We start from the raw sequence: 20,079 nt of genomic DNA, 5'->3' as shown, positions 1-20,079 counted from the left end.
GATAATTAACATATTTTAAATTATTGCTTTATGAATTGGAAAGGGTAAGTTAATTCTTTTAAATATTTGGTAGCTTGGTTCTGGAATAAAATTAAGTTATTGGGATTCAATTCATTTTTTTGTTCCCCAAGATTTGTTAGCAAAGTTTAGGTGTCATTTAGTCTCAGCTAATTTGTTGTCATTGCAGAGGTAATTCATTGCTTTTGAGTACTTTTTTAGAGTCCACTTTTGAGGACCCCCATTATTCATTATTAGGAGGTCTTTCTACTCTGCTGGTGGGAAAAGAATCTGTTCATGAACTAGTGTGAACTTTGAGGATTGATCTATTTCTTCCTCTATTGTGTTTCCTTGGCTGGTTTCACACTCATTTGAATATATTGTTTAACAAAATAGGGTAAATCTAGTACCTATTACTTTATCCTGGCAGGGAATATTGATTTTTGAAAGCAAAAGGAAAGATTATTTATTATAAAGATAGAAAGGCATATTCAAAGCTCATGAACGAGAATACAACTAAAACTTCAAAATTTATAATCTTAAGCCCAGGCAATACTTTCCCCATCTCAAATATTTGCATCTTTCAGTCAGTCTCCAAAAACAACTCCAGAATGTGTGGTCAAATACGTCCACCCCGTAATTGCGAGATTTACTTTCCTTGGGACATTTTCCTTTAAATGAGTTTTATTTGTAATACCATTTGACATTAGTAGAAAACATATTGTAAAATAAACATTATTTAAACCATTTTCAATAATGTTTAATGCATTTTAATCTTGAACTTAGGCAGTACTTGGTAAGAATACTAATATGAATTCAATATTTAATAAGATAATGTAGTTGATCATAAAATAATACCCACCATTTTAAATCTCTCTATAATATGTCACTCTCAAAAAATAGTTATGATAGTCAATATGCTATTGTTGTTTTGTCAGTCTACTCATAATAATGCCTCTCTCTCTCTCTTTTTTTTTTTTTGGTGATTATATCTGATACAGAGCCCCAGTAATAATGAAAAATGATTCCCCAGTCTTGGCACCAAAAACATAATCCATAAAATGAAAACTGACTGAATACATTTATAATTTGCTTTGCCAAAGACTCTGCTAAGAATGAAAAGGCAGAGTCTTACAGAAAATATAATATTTGCAAAGGACATATTTGACAAAGAACTTGTATCTAGCATCTACGAAGAACTTTCAAAATACAACTGTGAAATACAAGTATTCCTTTTTTAAAATAGGTGAAAGACATAAGTGGTTTCATTGAAGATAATATACAGATGGGTAGATAAGCACATGAAAAAATACTGAAAATCATTAGCTATTAGGGAAGGGAAAATTAAAACTACAATTATAATCCACTCTCTAATATAATACACTCTTATGGTAATGGCTGTCACTAAAAATTGTGATAATTCCAACTCCTGGTAATAGTGTAGAGAAACTGGCTTGCTCATAACATTGTTGGCATGAATTCAAAATGTGCAACATTCAGGTGAGAGTGTAGCAATACCTTAAAAGCTAAACATGTATTTTCCATATGATTCAGCAAATGCATTTATCTCAAAAGTGAAAATGTACTTCCACACAAAAACCTGTCCATGAATATTCAGAGCAGTTTTATCTTCATAGCTGAAACTAACCTAAATGTCCTTCATGTATGTATGACAAAACAAACCATAGTGCACTCTTCCTATTGTTGAACAGTGTTCAACAATGATGTGGAGAGAACTCTTGAAATATCCTTTGGGTATATCTCAAGGTTTTGTACTGAGTGGGAAATACTCTCTTAAGATGAATACTCATGATTTATTTGTTATTATAATATTCTTGAAATGGCAAAATTATAGAAATGGACACCAGATTAATGGTTACCAAAGGGAGATGGGGAGGAGTTTGCTATGGTTACAAAAGGAAATACTAGGAATCCTTATCATGGAACTTTTGTATCTTGATTGCTGGGGCAGTCATACCAGTCCACATATGTGATAAGACTACATAAAATGATGTGCATATAGAAAACCATATGAATATGCATAAACAAAATGAAATCTGAAAAAGAGACATATAATTGTATTGCTATTAATTTCCTGGTTGTGATATTATATTATAGTTATATAGGATGTTACCATTAGGGGAAACTGAATAAAGGTTATTTGGGATCTTTCTGTATTATTTCGTGAAAGTGGATATGAAAATTATCCCAAATAAATAGTTGGACAAATGATTGTTCACTGCCATTATGAATCATATTCTTCAATTTCAGCACTCTATAATCTGAAGAATGATATCAAATCATGATTAAATCAGGTAAGAAAAAGTTGGAGACTCTACTGACAGGAGAATGTTATGAATCCTTACGACAAGATGAAAGACCAGAGTGTATGTTTAATGAAAGGACATGATCAAGTGTTATCAGTCATGTCATTGTCCAGGTTGGGCAGAAGGTCATTGGTAGAAAGTTGGGTATAGGCTGTGTTTCCTGGAAGCAAATGTTGAAATAGAATTTTTGTTTGAGAAATATCACATAAAATAAAGGTGGACTATTGACCAGAAACGAACTTTTGGAAGGAGTACTGCTTTCAGAGTCATCTTGAGCTGCGCTCAATGGTGTTCAGCCATAGTTGTCCAGATGAAGTAACTCTCCAGTTTAAGTAGTCAAAAGTAGAATGTGGAGAAAGACACCATGAGGTCTCCTTAACATCATGACTGTATGTGATTTTTCATCCAATAATAGGACTGATGTAAAAATAATCTCTCTGAAATTGATAGGGCATATGATTTGATCTTTTAGGTCTTTTTTATCTATTCTAGATAATCTTTGCAGTTGTTGCATTACTCAGAAATATAAGATGCTATAATGCAAGGGGTTTTGTTATTAGAATGCATGTTTTGGCTTTGGAGAATAACTTTTTACCCACCTACATCCTATCTAAAGGATAGTCTGCTACATATCAGTCAGTTGCAAAAAAATGTTGACAACATCTCACTCGCTGAACTGATTTCACTCTTCATTTGAGCAATGTGATGTTTTACAGATATAAAAAGCTGATGTTTATCCTCTTCCACTTAAGACTCTCCCAATGCATTCATTAAGTCAAAGGTTAGAACTGGCATGTAACTTAGGAAAGCTCTTCAAAGGAGTCTGTTAGCATTTCCTTATTTCTCATGAATTGAACCTGAAAAAATACCTATTGCTACATTTTTTATGGAGTTCCCCAACGCCTCTTATAAATGAGCCATATTAAGTTTTAAACAAATTTCCTGAAGTAAACAATATATATTTCCCTGATTTTCATCTCTCTTGGTAAGCTTCCAAAAAACTTGGAAGTGAATTAGTGTGCAATTTGCATCCAAATCTTAGCCAAGGGGATGTGGTTTATTATAATACATGGTCCTCCTAATTATTGAACAGCCCAAGAAAACTCGGCCCAGTGTGCATCTGTTCTTGCTTGACCACACTGCCAAACATAATTTGGCAAGCACAGAAATGTACATTGAGCAGACCTACAGTCTAATTTGCATTAGAGTTTGTGGTAATTATATGAAAGCTATAACTGAATGAGCTTGTCCTTTCTTTTTAGATCACTTCAGTTCTAAAAAATAAACAAGAAGCAAACCTTTAAAGAATTTCCCTTTTTTGTATCTTTAAGGTTTCTAGTATGATTTAATCATTACCCAAGTGTTAGTTCTGCTTATATGTGATGAGAAAACCTCTTTCCCTGATTTCATGCAAACTTTCTTCTAGTACTCTGGATATCTCTGGGTTGATTGTACAATTTTCAATATGTACAATTTTCAATATATATTTTATATACTTGCTCAAGAGAATGAATTAGACTATGGCTGATCAAATGTCTGCAGTTTGGGAATTAGCATCCAAGAATCAATAACTAGGTTTATCTTCTAATTCTTTTAGGGAGTATTAAGGAATTACAGTGCTGTAAGTTAGAAATTACAATGTTTCCAAAATTCCCACTGAATCACTATCCTTGAATAACCTTAAGTAAATCATTATGTTTCTCTTGTTGCTTTATCTACCTTACATAATTGCTGTGGGTACCACGTGAAGGAAAAATGTTTTTCAAATGTTTTAGTGTCAAACCTGTGAATGGCAGTTTTTCAAAATGACTATTATTGGGCACATACCCATGTATATCACAGAGCCTCTATTGAATTACCTTCAGAGACCATCAGGAAATATGAGGCTCCAGGATAGGGGCTCTGGGAATTGGTGCTGATAATGGCCTAAGTGTGCACCACTGCCCAAATAGAAGCTAATGTTCACTTGTAGCCACTGAACAATGGAGATGTTAGTAGTCCAAAATGAGATTACTATAAAACACATACAAGACTTCAGACTTAGTATTTAAAAAGTCATTAAAAAACCTCATTTTAATATTTTCATGGTGATTATTATTTTAAGTATACTTGCGTTAATACAATATATTATAACATTGTTTCCATTTCTTTTTCCTTTAAATGTAACGACTATAATGTGGATCCCATTATACTTCTCTTAGCTCTACTCTAGAGCGTGGAACTGTGGGATGATCTGAGTTATAGCCAGGACTCAAGCCAGAGTTTGGGAACTAAATGAGTAGTTGAAACACAAATCAGGTACAAAGCAACATTATGGTGACTAGGGACACTAAGCCAGAGCTGCAGATTTGGAAGGGTGAGTAGGAAATGGAGCTAGAAAAATTTTTTGGAACATGTCTTATATAGGAAATCCTTAGCTTTGTTTGTGTGTGGAGAGGGAGCTGTTAAGGGTACCAACCAGTTTAGACACAGCAGTATTATTCTTCAAAAACAATTATAGTTAATAAAACCAAATAGTCTGGAGTCCTCAGGAAATAAATAACTTTTTATGTTTGGATATTCAGGTTATTTTAATGTTTATGCTTTGAATATCAAAGCTGAGACAAAATTTGAAACATTTTATAATAGAAACATTTCTTAAAATATAAGATACTTTGCCTTCTTAGAACAAACTGAACACAACTTTTGTAACATTTGTATACAGAAGGAGATTATCAAAGATGTATATTACAGTTTTTTACAATAGTGATCCATGTACTATTGAAGGGTTTGATTCATAAGTAGCTGCTTACTTTTAACACTAAATGGCCCCAGTAGGGAATGTGGCTCAAGTTATGTTTGGTTTTATATTCCTCACATTTTCCCTTGTTATCAGAATGCCAACCACTCCCTTTTTATACTCTCGATGTATCTGCAAAAAAGAAATCTTCACTCTTTCAGCTTATTACTTAATCTGCAGTGGAACTGGAAATTGGAAAAGAAAGAAAGAAAAAGACAACAAACCAAAAACAGGCCCCTTTGAATTGAGAAAAAGCAAGTGTAAATGTGTTCTGAGTGAGGACTTGAGGCTTCTCCCTCTATGCATAAGTTATGATGATGGATTTTATGACATTTTGCTTAATCACAGACAGGGTTTTTTTTGTTTGTTTCAGTGTTGTAAGCTGTAATTTAAGCTTGTTTGTCTGAGAAATAATGTTTCAAATATTTGCGATTTAAATATTATAAATTTCACTGTTTTTCTTGTTCTGACTTGTTAGTAAGAATGTATTTCTTTGTATTGGGAGGGAGCATAGTTCTTTCAACTTGTTAAGATCCAACATGAAACTCTTTCTGTTACTAAACTCATGTGTCAATTTGGAGCTCTGGTGTCCTTTATTATTTCAAAAAATTTTTTTAACATGGCATTATGTACAAAATAATCCAGAAGGATATGGAGGAAGAAATAATGGCAAGATAGCTTTGCCAAATGTTCAGAAATGTTAATTATTTAGATTTTAGCACTCAAACATAATCATGTGAACTTACCTAAAATGCTCATTAAATATGTATTGATAGCTTAAAAGTAAAAAATTTGATTTTTCATTAGATCATGGGTCTTTAATAGACATTTTCATCTATTTTATCATTTCTTTACCATTACTTATAAGTTTAGTGGGTATAAAGATATTTCATCTAAATTTTATGGTAACAAAAAAAAAAGGAAAGGAAAAGGGGTTTGGTTCTTTTGGATTCTTTGAATTTTGCCCCGGAAAAAATTTTTTTATTGTTTTCTTTTTCCCTATGAAACTTGAACTTATTGGAACTGTATATAACCATAAATTAATTTTTCAGCTCTTTCTCTCATGCTGCTATCTTAGTCTTTTTAAGACTACTATCGCAAGTATGGTTTATGAAGAACAGAAACTTATTTCTCACTATGTTGGACATTGGATGTCCAATATCAATGTACCAGTACTTCGAGTTCTTTTGAGGTTTTAGACCTATTACTTCACAATGTCTCCTCATGTGGGAGAGAACAGAGTGGGAAAAGAAACTCTTATGACTCTTAACATGGCACTAATCCCATTCATGAGAGGTCCACCCACATGACCTCATCTTTCCTAATTTCCTTCCCAAAATGTCACATCCTTATACTTATTGGGAATGGGAGTGAGGATGGCATGTTTAACAACATAGGAATTTTAGGATACAGACATTTAATTCCTAAGAGTTGAATGTAACTGTAATTCATCAGATCATATTTCCTTGGCCAAATTCTTTGATATTATCAGAGTAAATTACCTACATGAAAGCATTTTGAAGGCAACCACTGTATAATTTTAACTTTATTTGAGGCCCTATTTTCTCTGGCCACATATTCCAGAGGTAAAGATTTTTAATTAAGAGGTTCTACACCTGCCTACTTAGATTATTTGAGACCCAGACTTTCACATCCCTACTAGGAAATGTTTTTCTCTGTGTTCAGTGAGGTATATATTGCAGTATGCCTGTAAACACAGCATCTGTAAATTATAGCAAGATTCTTGAGAATAAGGATTAGTAAATATGTATTTATTATATATACATATACATACACACACACACACATATACATCTCCAAATGTAACTTTGTATCCTCAGCATCAAGACATAGTGGCCATAATAAGTGTTTGTAGAACTTAATTCCCTGTGGTAATTCCACTGGTATGGTCCTCACAGGGAAGAAGAGAAACTGTCATAGCTTTCACTTTTGTATCATGCACAGTGCACAGGCTAAGTGATTCTACTTGATTCTAAGTCATATGTTTATGTTCCATAGGGTGCTATAACCCTCCCTCTGAATGCTAGTAAGTGGGGACAGGGAGACCAGTAAACTCTTCCAGCTGTCCTTTACAGGTAATTCTTCAGACAGCTCCCATTCCTAATCCTCAGGATTATGGCAAAAGAAGAATCAGGGCCTATCAGGCCTCAAAGAATATTATGTATCTCATGCTGTACAGGATAAATGTGAATAATAAAATTCCAATTTGCTATTATTACTTCTATCAACAATTATACTTTCCATTTTTCTTTTTGAATTTGTATTAAAGATGTGTATGCTTAAATTAATAGGAGTTCTAGTTCTTCGTGATGTATTAAAATGCTCCCTGTGACACCACTTTGATATTTATTCTTTGTCTCATATCCACAGTATTTTATGGTGCTATAAAATTTATACTGGAGAGACACAGTGAAGTCTAGATTACTTAAAATCAAATTCTATTCTTAGCTCCATAAATGTCTAGAAATTGAGGTAAAAAAGGGCTGAAATTTGGGGTCTGATATCATGTAGCAACACCTTGCATTGAAATCAGCTTTCCTTTGTGAAATTCAGAAGTAAACACTGATATCTGAATCTTAGCTAAATCTGTTATCAAAGTAATACTTAGGCGGGGTTTGAGAGTGGAGGGGAGGGAAGTAAGGAAGGCTCATATACAGACTCCAGACATTTCTAGGAAGACTTATTTAATTCACCTTGTCATATGCTGACATTTAATAAACACCTCATTCCTCTCCAGGTATTTTTAACAGTGAACTGCAGAATAGTAAATCCCTGGCCACTTAGCTGTATGGAAATGACCAAACATTTATGCAGTTTCTCTCTTAACAAAATAAGCTTAATGAAAAGAATTTCTATTTTAATATGATTTTCTTCATTCTGTCACTTATACACCTGTGTATATTGCAACATCCATCGCTCACTATAAGAGAAACATGCTGTGTATAACAGTGCTTCTATAGTATTCGCCACAAGATTCTATTTGACATATAGCTCATCATTCTTTTTTAATGACTAATATTTTTTAGGAGGAATTCCCCCAGGCCAATGCAAAATGTGCCTCTTAATACATAGGCCATATCCTTAAAGAATGCTAACACTTTACAAATTTGCTGGCTAATGTGTAAACTAGAGAGGATCTGCCTCATCTGACAAACACCATCTCAGCTCAGGAAACTGCATTCAATCTGTCTATCAGATCTGACATTGGTGGTACTGCGCAGCCTTCCCAGTACAGTCCCTGCCTTTAAAGGCCTCCCTATCCCTGTTATTGGTCTCACAGATGATAGAGTATGACACTCCATAAACAATGAGCTAGGCCTTTTGTAGGCTGCTTTGCTTTTCTTGGCTTCAAACTGCCACTGAATGTCAAATCAATTTGGCTCTCATTAGAACAGCTTTATATGTGCAAATGTATTTGGGTCTAGTTGCCACTTTTTTTTCTTCCTTTCCATTCCTTCTCTTCTCTTCAAGATGATGTAATTTTTCTCTAATCCATGCCAACACCTGTTTCTTTAAAAAAGAGAGAGAGGAGAGAAAGAGAGAGAAGAGAGAAGAATGCGAGAAAATGCTGTATGCTGTTCTTTATCACAATCAGCACGAACACCAGGCTGGCACATTATGGCTCGAATTTCCCAGAACAAAGAGAAAATGCCTTGTTGCCATGATATTGTTCATCACAGGGCTCAGATAAAGTCGGGAGTCTATGTGAACCTTGGTTCCTGATGTCCAGGGAGACAGCTGTAGCGATAGAGGAAGGTGTGGCGGACAGTTTTATTGATAAATGACACAGCCAGTGATAAATCTGATGCAGCATTTAGGGCAGTGTAAGGCAGAGTACCATGTTTGTTGAAAGACTATTTTCCATTTTAGTAGGCAGAATTAGAGGGCTAGCCTTTAGTGAAAAGCAAAGTATTAAAGTATTGGCAAGAAGCTGAACAATAAACAGATAGCTGGAGAGAGGTAGACAGAAAGACCATCTAGAGTCTGGCCAGGGTGTGGATGTGACCTGTATACACTTTCCCATTTATAGGAGAGTATTTGCTCTATGGGTTTTGAGTTCTGATTCAAATAAGTCATTGCAGTAGAATATATATATATATATATGGTATCTGAATACAGCTTAAACTTGACTTCATGGCTACATAATTTTATTGTATTTGTTGATGCAAAAGAAATACAAAGTTGGGTAGGTTGATGCTAAGTTTATAAAGCAGGTAATTATTATAATGCTTGTGTCATGCTGTTTCTGTGAGAAACAGTTCACAAATGTGTGGGTGTTTATGCACATACTTATTTGTTTATTGAGCATCTAATACATTCCCTGCCTCTGGGTACTTGGGATACAATTATGTACAAATTTTAAAATAATCCCTGTCTTTGTGGTATTTATATTCTACTGGGGGGGGGGGCGTAGATACTGACAGTGAACAGTTAGACAGAGAAATAATTGAAATATAAAATCTGTTGGAAACGACAGTGTCAAAAAAATTTTAAAAGAGAAAATGATAAACATTACCATAATAAACAAGAGTATGAGTAAGCTAAAGATTAAGAATTGTTGGTCATGTTTGTTTATAACTTTTAATGAGGGAATTGAGTTAAATATCATTGAGAAGGTGACTTTTGAACAAAGACTTGAAGGAATAAAGGAGTGAGCTATCTCTAAATCTGGGGATGAAGGAAGTAAGCAGAGGGAAAGAGAGTGTAAAGGCCTGACATGGTACAGGACTACAAGGCACAAAGGATGGTGTAGTCAAAGAACGTGAGCCATGGAGAGAACAGTAGTAGCAGCAACTGTCAAGAGAGGTAATGGCCATGTGCCAGGTAAGGTAATGCTCTGTAACTTTGGAAAGTCACATTTTCTGCATTGAGCAAAATAGGAAGTTTTAGATAGTTTTGAGCAGAGAAGATAAAGTGTACACCTTGAATTAGTTTCTGTGAGAGTATACTTGCTCAGATTATAGTTAGTGTAGACTTTACAGAATTTCTGAAGAATATACTTTAGATCTTTTGTGAACTTCTAGAAAGGATTGCTCATCGGATGAAAACCAAATGCATATCAGAACTCTCTTGGAAGTTAGAGTCAAAATCTTTAACTTTATGTCTTTAACTTATTAAAGCCATAACTTAACTTATTAAAGACATAACAGAGAAATTAGAAGCAATGACCCATTTATATCTGAGAAGTAGGAACACAAGATTTACATAGATTTAAGGAAATTAAAATACAAGTCTTCCTGTGTAACAGACGTTGCAACTAGTCAGACTTAGGCTTATACCCCAACTATGTCACAATCTATCTCACAATCTGTGTGGTGTTAGGCCATTTAATTAATATCTTTGAACTTTTGTTTTCTCAGCTCCCTTGCACAATTATTTTGAGAGTTAAATGATATATCCTATATGTGCTTGGCATTAAGTGTATGCTCAACACATTGTAGCTTTCTTCCTCTGTACCCTTCATGGAATTATTTCTCCAACACATATTTTCCAATCACTCCAGAGATGTTAGTGACCGATTTGAACAGCAGGAAGGAAAGCACAATGAAAGAGTAGACATGTGATTAGATCAGGTTTAGATCAGGTTTCCATAGTTGCCAAGGTAGGTGGTCAAGATTCACTCACCTGTACATATCTAGGCATCCAAATGATAAAATTCACAATGTAAATTGTGTTTACTCAGGGTACATAAACAAAGAGAACTTCTTTGGGGGAGCATCTTTGCCTAATTCATTAATTGCTGCAGATTCAAGTCAGGAAATCTTTGTTTAATATGGTTCTTTGGCATGGAGGTAGAATAAAGCTTTGATCTTCAGAAGCTTCTGGTCTGGTGACAGAATTTCTAGTCAGACATGATTATCTGATTTTTTTTTTCTCCTGAAATGTGGAGTTTCAACTAATTCCTGCATTTGGAGTAAGAGTGTTATCATCTACTCCTTCTAGAAATAGTCCTTTTGTTTGCTTGGTTGACAAGCAGTCACTATTATGTAAATGAGAAGGTATTAAAGGATGTGGAGAAATATTTCTGTTACATCAGTGCACAATGTAGAATGCGTCACTCTCTGGAAGGTTATTTTTTTCAAGGTTAGGGTAGATAAACTCAAGGGTGGTATCTGGGTGGGGATACTAGTTAAGAGATTTCTGTCACTGTTAATAAAAACCAAAATATTCCAATTCACTTTTTTTTCTGGCAATAATGATGCACCCTGCATGCTTTAATAAACTTAAAAGGCAAAATGAAGTCAAACTTTTAAGGCCTGAAGACTCTTAAAAATAGTCTTTGAAGTAGAGAAAAAAGAACAGAAAATTCCTTTAAATTCCTGGGTCCTACAAATGAGATTTTAGTAGTGGCAAGTAAAACATATTGATTGGCACCAAAGTATAAGATCTTTGTCACCATCTGTTTCCTGATTGTGTCAGCAAGTATTTTTTCCCCATGAGAGTGTGAGAATACACCATAGCCTAAAAGTATCAAAGTGTCAATTATGCACCACATTTAAAAGTTGGAAGCCCAGTTCATGAAAGTCAGTGACAAAAGTCCTGATTCCTGTTTCTTCCTAAAGTGAAATCCTTGCACTTCATTCATTTTGTGACCTACAAAAAGACCGATGGTTTCATGGCTTGGCTGTGGCAAAATGGGGTTGGGGGGAGTTATATTAAATGAATATTTATTGAGAGCAATCCCCCCCCCATCCCATGCAAGTCACTTTGCTAGGGTATGAAGCTGTTATGAATGTTCTATGCAGGCAATTCTGTTTATAAGTATGGGGTGACAAGGAGGAATAAAGAAACGAAAGAGGTTATATAAAGAAAAGAATAGAAAGAAGATGGGAAAGCAGGCAAATAGGAGAGAAGTCTGCATTAGAAAAATGAAAACAAAAGGTGGCAATGGAGCACATGGAAAAATTAGCTCACAAACAATGGTAATTCAAAAAGATTGGATCTTTCAGAAAGATTCAGTCGTGCATTTTTTTTTTCAGTCGTGCATTTTTAAACTGCCATAATAATTATCCCTCTTTTTTAAATTCATAATCTTCCTGGTGTTGAAATTTAACTTGTGCTATCCTGGTCCTATTACCTTCTATAGTATGGTCACTACTATTTTTAACCATGGTCAAAAGATTAACTGTGCTGCTTTTGAGTTCCTCCCCATGGTAACCCTAGGTTATTAGTAGCGAGAACTCTCTCCCTCTTTCTATCCTATTATTGTTATTCTTTTAATTAAGATAATAGTTTACAATGGCGTATTAGTTTCAGGTAGGTGTACAACTTCTCACCTTGACCACTATATATATTACAACACCAACCACCATGACTACCTTATTAGTACCCGCCACCAACTAACTGATCCCCTCTATGTGTTTTACCTCCTTCACCACCTTTTCCCTCTGGTAAACACTTTTGTAGCCAGTAGTTGGTGGGGCTGTCAATTTCTATACAGTCTCTTACCCCAAAGGGTTGCAATAACTGTCAAGGTCACTTTTACACAAATGGAGGAATGAGCCACAGGAAGGACAGGAGCTCACAGATAACTGTGCAGTTTCTCCTTTTGTGGTCAACCCTGGGAAGTTATTTTATTTTATTTTATTTTTTAAAAGAGTTATTTATTCGTACAGAACTGGATACAGGCCAGAGATGCAGAGGGTGAGAGGATTCACCAGAGACAGAGTGGGGAGCAGAACAGATAGATCGACGAAGCACACTGCTGAGGGGAGCAGTGGGTCATGCCATGTGGATCTCCTGCGGGGAAGGCGGGGATCGAACTCATGCTGAAGTGGCTTAAGCTTCTTAGTGCTGTGCTTTAACCTGCTGCGTCACCAAGGAGGGCCCGACCCTGGGAAGTTATTTGTCTGGTTTGGCACACTTCTTTTCTTTGGAGCTGGGAGATTTGCATTCCCATGGCACACTCAGCACTTAAAGTCAAAACTCTACATCAAAACCCATAGATTAGTGTTTTAAGATCTGTTTGGATCAATCAAAAGTTTGTGCCAAACAGAACAAAAGCATACCTCTAGTCTTTCCTCCACTCAACTTGATAAAACGGTGGTGTGACAGAAGCACCTTACCTGGTGGAGGGAGCAACTCTGCACTGTACCTAGTCACACCTCACACTAAAGTCTGGGGCTTCAGATGTGCCAGGAGGTTCAGCAGCGAGGTTCTCTGTTCAGGTTTGATTAAACGGAGTATTAGAGACTACCAGATGGGTCTCTTGGCATACTCTCAAGTTATGTACACCCATAATTTAAGTTAGATTTGTGTGAGTCTAGAAACCATAGGATACCCAAGGAATTGTGAGTTTGAATTGTGTTTGAATACACTGATTATGATGAGAGTATAGAGTGAAGAGCTGCCTATCAGCCAAATAAATTACCTGAGTCATCAGAAACATGATCATCATTCATTTATTCAATATTGTTAAATTGAATATCTATTCTTTTGCAAGCTGCCATAAGCATTAGATATATAATACATCTTAAATAGGTCGCCTAGGAATTTACATTTAACAAATAAATGCATAAATTAATTAAAGCAGAATACCATTGTATTATAATAATGCTATGAAAGAAAAAAAGCAAAAAGCCTAGTCAGTGAATGATAGGGACAGTGGTATAGAAGATAAAGGTAGGTTTACCTAAGCTAATGACAAACTGTAAGAGGAGACATTACTATTTTCTTTCAAATATTTTCAATGACATGCCATCGTATTCACAGTAAACTACTGAGAATCAGTGAGTTGACCTTGTCCTATCTTTTGATCTTTATCTGTTCTTTCAATGTGTCATACTTAGAACAAATAGAACTACTTACTGCTTCTCATATACACCTTGGGCCTTCCTTACTCATTGTCTACACTGCTCACTGTCTGTGGACAACATGCATTTCCTCTGGGCTGTAGGATGTGCAAATTCTGTGGCACCTTACAGTTGCCTCCTTCAGTTCTTCTGACCTGGTCCTTCTTACTGTCACTTACACTTGTAACTTGTTCGTTACTCCCACATTATACATTCTAGTGCCAACTTTTTAATTTGGCACTCATTTCTCTTTATAACCTATGAATTCTTTGAGTTTAGTGTCCTCTCTGATACTATAAAATTGTTTGTTGTCTAGTAGGTATTCTTCAATTAAGTATTCTTCAATTAATCATGAAACAAATTCATTAGGATTAAAGCTCATTTAAATGTAATTCTATTTGATTGAATTCACAGAAAGGGTTATGGATGAGTTACAGACATGGCCTTACTTTGATTGGACTACCCCTCAAATTCTATATTGGGTATAAAATATATTATTATTGGGTATAAGGAATTTTCTGGAAGATTATCTTGAGAAGTGTTATGAAATTTAACTTGAAAGAAACTTAGAAATAGAAGGAAAGGTAGCTAGTAAAGACTATATTAGTGACTGGGCTTCTACTGTAGGCAGTGAGACTCCGTCTTGTTTAGGTGCTCTAAGAGATTGTATGAAATAAGATGCGTAATTTTCCCTCTGAGAGGTGAAAAGTGCAAGAAACTATCTTTTGTGGGCTAGAGATTGCCCATTGGATGTTTAGCATTAATTTTACCTTAACTTTATCTATTTGATATGACCACTATTCTTACTCACCAACATGTACACTGGGGAGATGCTACCTGACAACTTCAGGATCCATCTAACTAAGTGATAGGGCGCTAAGAATAATCGCAAAGTTATGCAAGAGCCATGTGCTCTGTGATTTAACTTTTTTGCTTTATGTTTCCAAACACAAGTCTCTAAGTATGCTATATCATTTACCAGTGGAAATCAAGCCCACTCATCTCCCTAAAGGATGTGCCTTAAGGTAGCTAAGTAAACCTTTCTCAGAGGCAAAGAGTTATTTAAGAAAATGATTCTTCAATCATATCCATAGTATGGCAGTGGTACTTAGAGTAGAGGGGAGAAGTAGTATTGATATAATGATGTAATGGGGATCCATCCAAAAGTGCTGGGACAAAGCATTCTATAGGTGCTAGAGCTTTCTCTTATTGAACTGTGCCCATAAAATAGTTTTGTTCAAATTCTGTTTCTGTTTGCAGAAAGGCAGCATTTGATCATTGAATAACCTGCTAGGTGCCTCAGAGGAGGCACCTGTCCATCACAGTATATATGAGATGTCCCACAGAGAGCCTGGGGCCATTGTAGTGGAGGTTATATAAATTGTTATGATTAATCCAGTCTTCCCAAAGAGGAAGTGCTTCTAGGAGTCTGAAGAGATCATTGGGAGTCTTGAGGGTATTAAGACTATTTTAGTGTGGATACATTTCAATAAGAAAGTCTCCAGCTGTGCAAGGCAAAAAAGAAATGGTTGTAGATAACCTTAGCAAAGGGGACTGCCTCTAGCTTTAAGATATATTGATCATGCCTTGGTTCAAAAGAGTTCTGCTTATCAAAGCTTCAAAGGAAGTTCTAGCTGTCTGAAAAGAAGGTATGGTCCCTGAGATGGTAACTTTTATTGATGACTATAAGAGACAAGGAAAAACCTTCCAAAGAGTGCGTTTAGGTAAAGCCCAGTCAGATTCAGGTATTTAGCCATGGAAATAGCATAAGAAGGGAATAACAGACAATCCACTTTCTCTTGTCCCTACTGCATCCCAAATTAAGGAGAAAAATTCATCATCCATAAACACATTTTTGTCAAAAATATAATCAGCTGCAAAAGTTGTTATATTTGTACATTGGTGGTGTAAAAATGTGATCATTTCTGTCCACTAAGATAGGATAGAAAACAAAAAGAGAGAAAAGATAAAATCTGGGTGAAATTGAGCTCTATTCTAGCTTTTATAGACCTAGGTTTAAGAGAAAGAATTGTGACCTGGGTACCCTCCAAAACCTTTCACCCTTACTCTTGCTTATCTGTTACATTGACTGAGTAGCATTTGCTCTGAATCCCTCATTTACTTCATTCCACCCTTTTACATTTACAACCAATTCACATTTGCCCATGTTCTTATTATGGAGGCATTCATAACCAAGAAAATATATCTTTTTTTTTTAAAGATTTATTTATTTATTCATACAGAACTGGGGTACTGGCCAGAGATGCGGAGGGTGAGAGGATTCACCAGGGACAGAGTGGGGAGCAGAACAGGCAGATCTACGAAGTACACTGCTGAGGGGAGCAGCGGGCAGGTCAGGAGAGGTCTGCCTTGCCATGTGGATCTCCTCTGGGGCAGGCGGGGATCGAACTCATGTGGAAGTGGCTTAAGCTTCTTTTTGCAGCGCATTAACCCGGTCCGCCACCAGGGAGGGCCAATATATCTAACTTTTAATGTATTTTTAAACATTTTATGTAGAAATAGGTAACATTATTTGTGCTGTAAGATGTCTTGGATGACCCATTTCAAGGATGTTCACTCAGTCAAATTTAATGCATCCGATATCCTTCACATACTGTCAAAGTCATTAGTGACACTAACTGAAGCTTTATTTCCAGATAAGGCTGTGCTGGTCTGAGTAGAGTTGGCAAGAGCAGGGCCTTGGTCACATTTTCTTGGATGTCTCTGGCAGAGCTTTCACAGATGCAACTTAGCAAAAGCTAAATCTGATTTTTAGAAGCTTAATCCCCAGACCAACTCTACTCTCTACATAACATCTACAATTTTCAAAAAAAAAAAAAGAGAGATGAAACATTACTCATATCCCTGCATTTTCAGTATTTTATTTTTTCAAATGATCATACAAGTGAAAATGACTGACCGATTTAGCAACCACTGCATCAGGGTGCATTACAGTGCCCTTATCCCCCAAAGCCTCCCTGAGCCTTTCCTTTATAGTCTATGCTCCCCTTTCCTTGGAACCCTCTGATCTGTTCTCTAAAACTATGTCATCTTTTTGAAAATGTCATATAGTCGAATCCTAAGGTATGTTATCTTTTGAGAGTGATTGTCAAGATAGACTAGATAATAAAAGGAAATGAAAGTTTCTAGATTGTGTGACAGAAAATTAGTAGACAAGCTTGATTTAGGCAATGCTGTTGGATTATTGTTGCTTCATGGAACAAGTAAGTGTGGAACTTGGATCTCAGAAGTACAAATTTGAACCACTGGCACAAATAGGAGATAGCATTTCATAAACCAGAAAATGGTACTAATGTGTAGTTAATGACATGAGTGTACAGTGTGATTAGAAAGGAAGAATCCAGGCATCTTTGTTGACTTTTAGAGCTATGAGAAGAATAAACAAAAACAGTAGTTTTTGAAGAGTAGGCAGAGGTGTATGTAATGAGTTACCTGAGCTGTAATATAGTATAATGGAACTCTCAAGATCTTCATGAAGGAGAGAAAGCAAAGTGTCAAAGACTGAAATTTGAGATACCTGGGTTGTGGTGATGGGGAGGAGGCCTTTAGAAGATTGAAGTGAGGAATAGATATAAAACATTTGTAGACAGTGGAGACAATCCTTTCTTAACAAGGAGACAGGTGATTGATGTAGGCTATGCTACCTGTGCTGTATTATGACAAGGTCTGGGCAACGGGGAGACTCCCAAGAAGATGGAGGCTGCTTGATTCCCAAGAAGACATACTTAGAGAAGTCTCCATAGCAATGCTTACTGAACTACCTTGTACTTGTTCTTGGCTAATAGCAATTGTATTTGACCACAAGCGATTCCTGGCCTCCTTTTGTTTGTGGACTAATTGGGCATCAAGAACAGGTTACAAAAAATGTTTACTAATTGACAATGGTTCTCTTTGAAAAGTACCTTAGCATAAATCAAGAGTGTAGATTGTCTTTAGGAATATAGATAAACATGATCAGGATGTGCCTCCTTCTGGGACAGTTTGGAGGTACTTAAAGAAATACCTGAATTTAGATTTAACCTGAGAAGGGATTGTTCAAAGGAGGACTTAATGATTTGCTGCTTTATTTGAGATGCTGACTAGAATGATTGATCATGCTGAAAAAATGGGGATGCTGATTGTTTTTGGTGGTTTTCTTTCTTTGATTGAAAGAATTTCTTTGTAACATGTAACCACAAAAGTTTCAGTGTAGCCATGGAAATGAATTGTTAAAGATTTGCTTCAATGCCTATACTGATGTAATCTCACAGCTTGGAAATTGTTTAAAGAAAGAACTGCTGAAGTTTTCCGCAGGAGATTCTTGCACCAGCTAGAGTGTCAGTGTCTGCCTCAATTGATCATTTCACTGATACCACCTCATCCTTTGGGGAAAAAGACCCCTGACTGGCCACTTGTCAGAGCTGGAATCCAACATCTGGCGTGGTCTCTGACATGTGATTGAATTGATGTCATATGGTGTGTAAGAGTGTGGTGTCGAAGAAACCATTGGCAGGCTTGGAGAAATTTGGCTGCAGTGGAATTGTGGGGATAAAGGCCAGATTACCAAGGGGTTAAGTGATTTGCTAAAGATGAAAATGAAGAAAACAAGGCAGACATAGCAATGAATTGATTAGATTAATCTCAGTGATTAGTGGGAATAGTGGGATAAAATTTAGGTCTTACAAGTTGAGAGATAAGTTTAGTATTAAAGACAGAGTGGAAACCTATGAATAAAATGTAACAAAGCCCACTCCCTGGTGGTGTAGGTGTTAAAGTTTCAGCACTCAAGTTATCAGCAGCCACTGTGGCCTGAGTTCCATCTTGCCTTAGAGCTGACCCACATGGCACAGCAGACCTCTTCTGTCTTGCCTGCCACTTCCCTCAATAATGTATTTCAGCAGATGTGCCAGTTATCCTCCCCACTCTGTCTCTGGTGAATTCTCTTGCACCCCCTCTTCACCTCTGGCCTATACCCCAATTCTATGCATAAATAAATAAAAATAAACCTTAGAAAGAACAGAAACAAACAAACAAACAAACAAAAAACAGGAATTACCATAAGGTCAGGAACTTATGGGAACTACTTTTAGTCAAATCACTCTCTTGTGCATTTTATCTGGTCATGTGCTTGGTTCAGGTGTTCTTCCAAATGTCTCCATCTTCACATCTCATCACCACCAGAGGCAGTCTTATTATCATTAGTATCTGTTACTTAAGTTTTCCAGTTGCACAGAATTTACTCTTATCTACCATACACTTTGACTAAGAAAGAAGACTCTTAATTCTGAGAAAGTAAATATTGAAGTTGTAGCATCTATTACAAGTCTGTTACATCTCTAAGACATTTAATATATAGATTTCCATGACTATTTTTTTTTCTCCTACTAGTAATACTGAGGAATAATAGAAGCTATAATGTAACAGTAGGAGTTTTATTTTTTCAACCCTATAAAGACACCACAATTCTCTTCTGTAACTAACTCTACTGTGTCAATCACACTGTAGTAACCCACAGCATTTGCCTCCAATTTTCCTGAATAGAAGAACCTCTCATAGTTGTTAGCATCTAGCAAACTGAAATTTTAAACAAAGCGTTGCTTGCAAGCAAAATTGATTTCTGTAATTCTCTCTAGCATGGTTTTTCTGACAGGGCTATTTCTAGATTACCCAGTGTTTGGGCTTAGTTCATGTTGCTTATGCAACTTTAATTCTTGCCTCTAAGCTGCAACCTGGTCCCTCTGCCAATCATGACTGGAAGCATTCTCCGATGTTATGGACCTTTTCATCAACTGGGCTCTACCAATCACTACTATCGACCCTCTATTCCTCATAAAATAAAAACAGAGATTTCGAGGGCTTCTTGACATTTTGCTGTGTTCCCTGAAGACTCATCCAAGACACCTCCATGGATCTGCTTTACTCTGTAAGGATGATCTATTTCACAAAGACCTTACCATAACTCAAAGTAATCTTTAAAATAAACCTTGCAGGACAGGCTAGGGCATATTGATTACCTCTCCTCTACACTCTTGTCCTGGATTCTAGCCAAGCAGACTCCTGTGAATTCTGGAAACCTATAACTTTCTATTAAAGAATGGCAGTATGGAACAGATAGTAGTACCTGGGGTCCAACCAGAGCTTTAAAACTCTTAATCCCAGAAGC

Source organism: Condylura cristata, unplaced genomic scaffold, assembly GCF_000260355.1.
Source record: "Condylura cristata isolate star-nosed mole 26May11 unplaced genomic scaffold, ConCri1.0 scaffold00023, whole genome shotgun sequence".
Classification (NCBI taxonomy): domain Eukaryota; kingdom Metazoa; phylum Chordata; class Mammalia; order Eulipotyphla; family Talpidae; genus Condylura; species Condylura cristata.
This window is presented reverse-complemented; position numbering follows the sequence as displayed.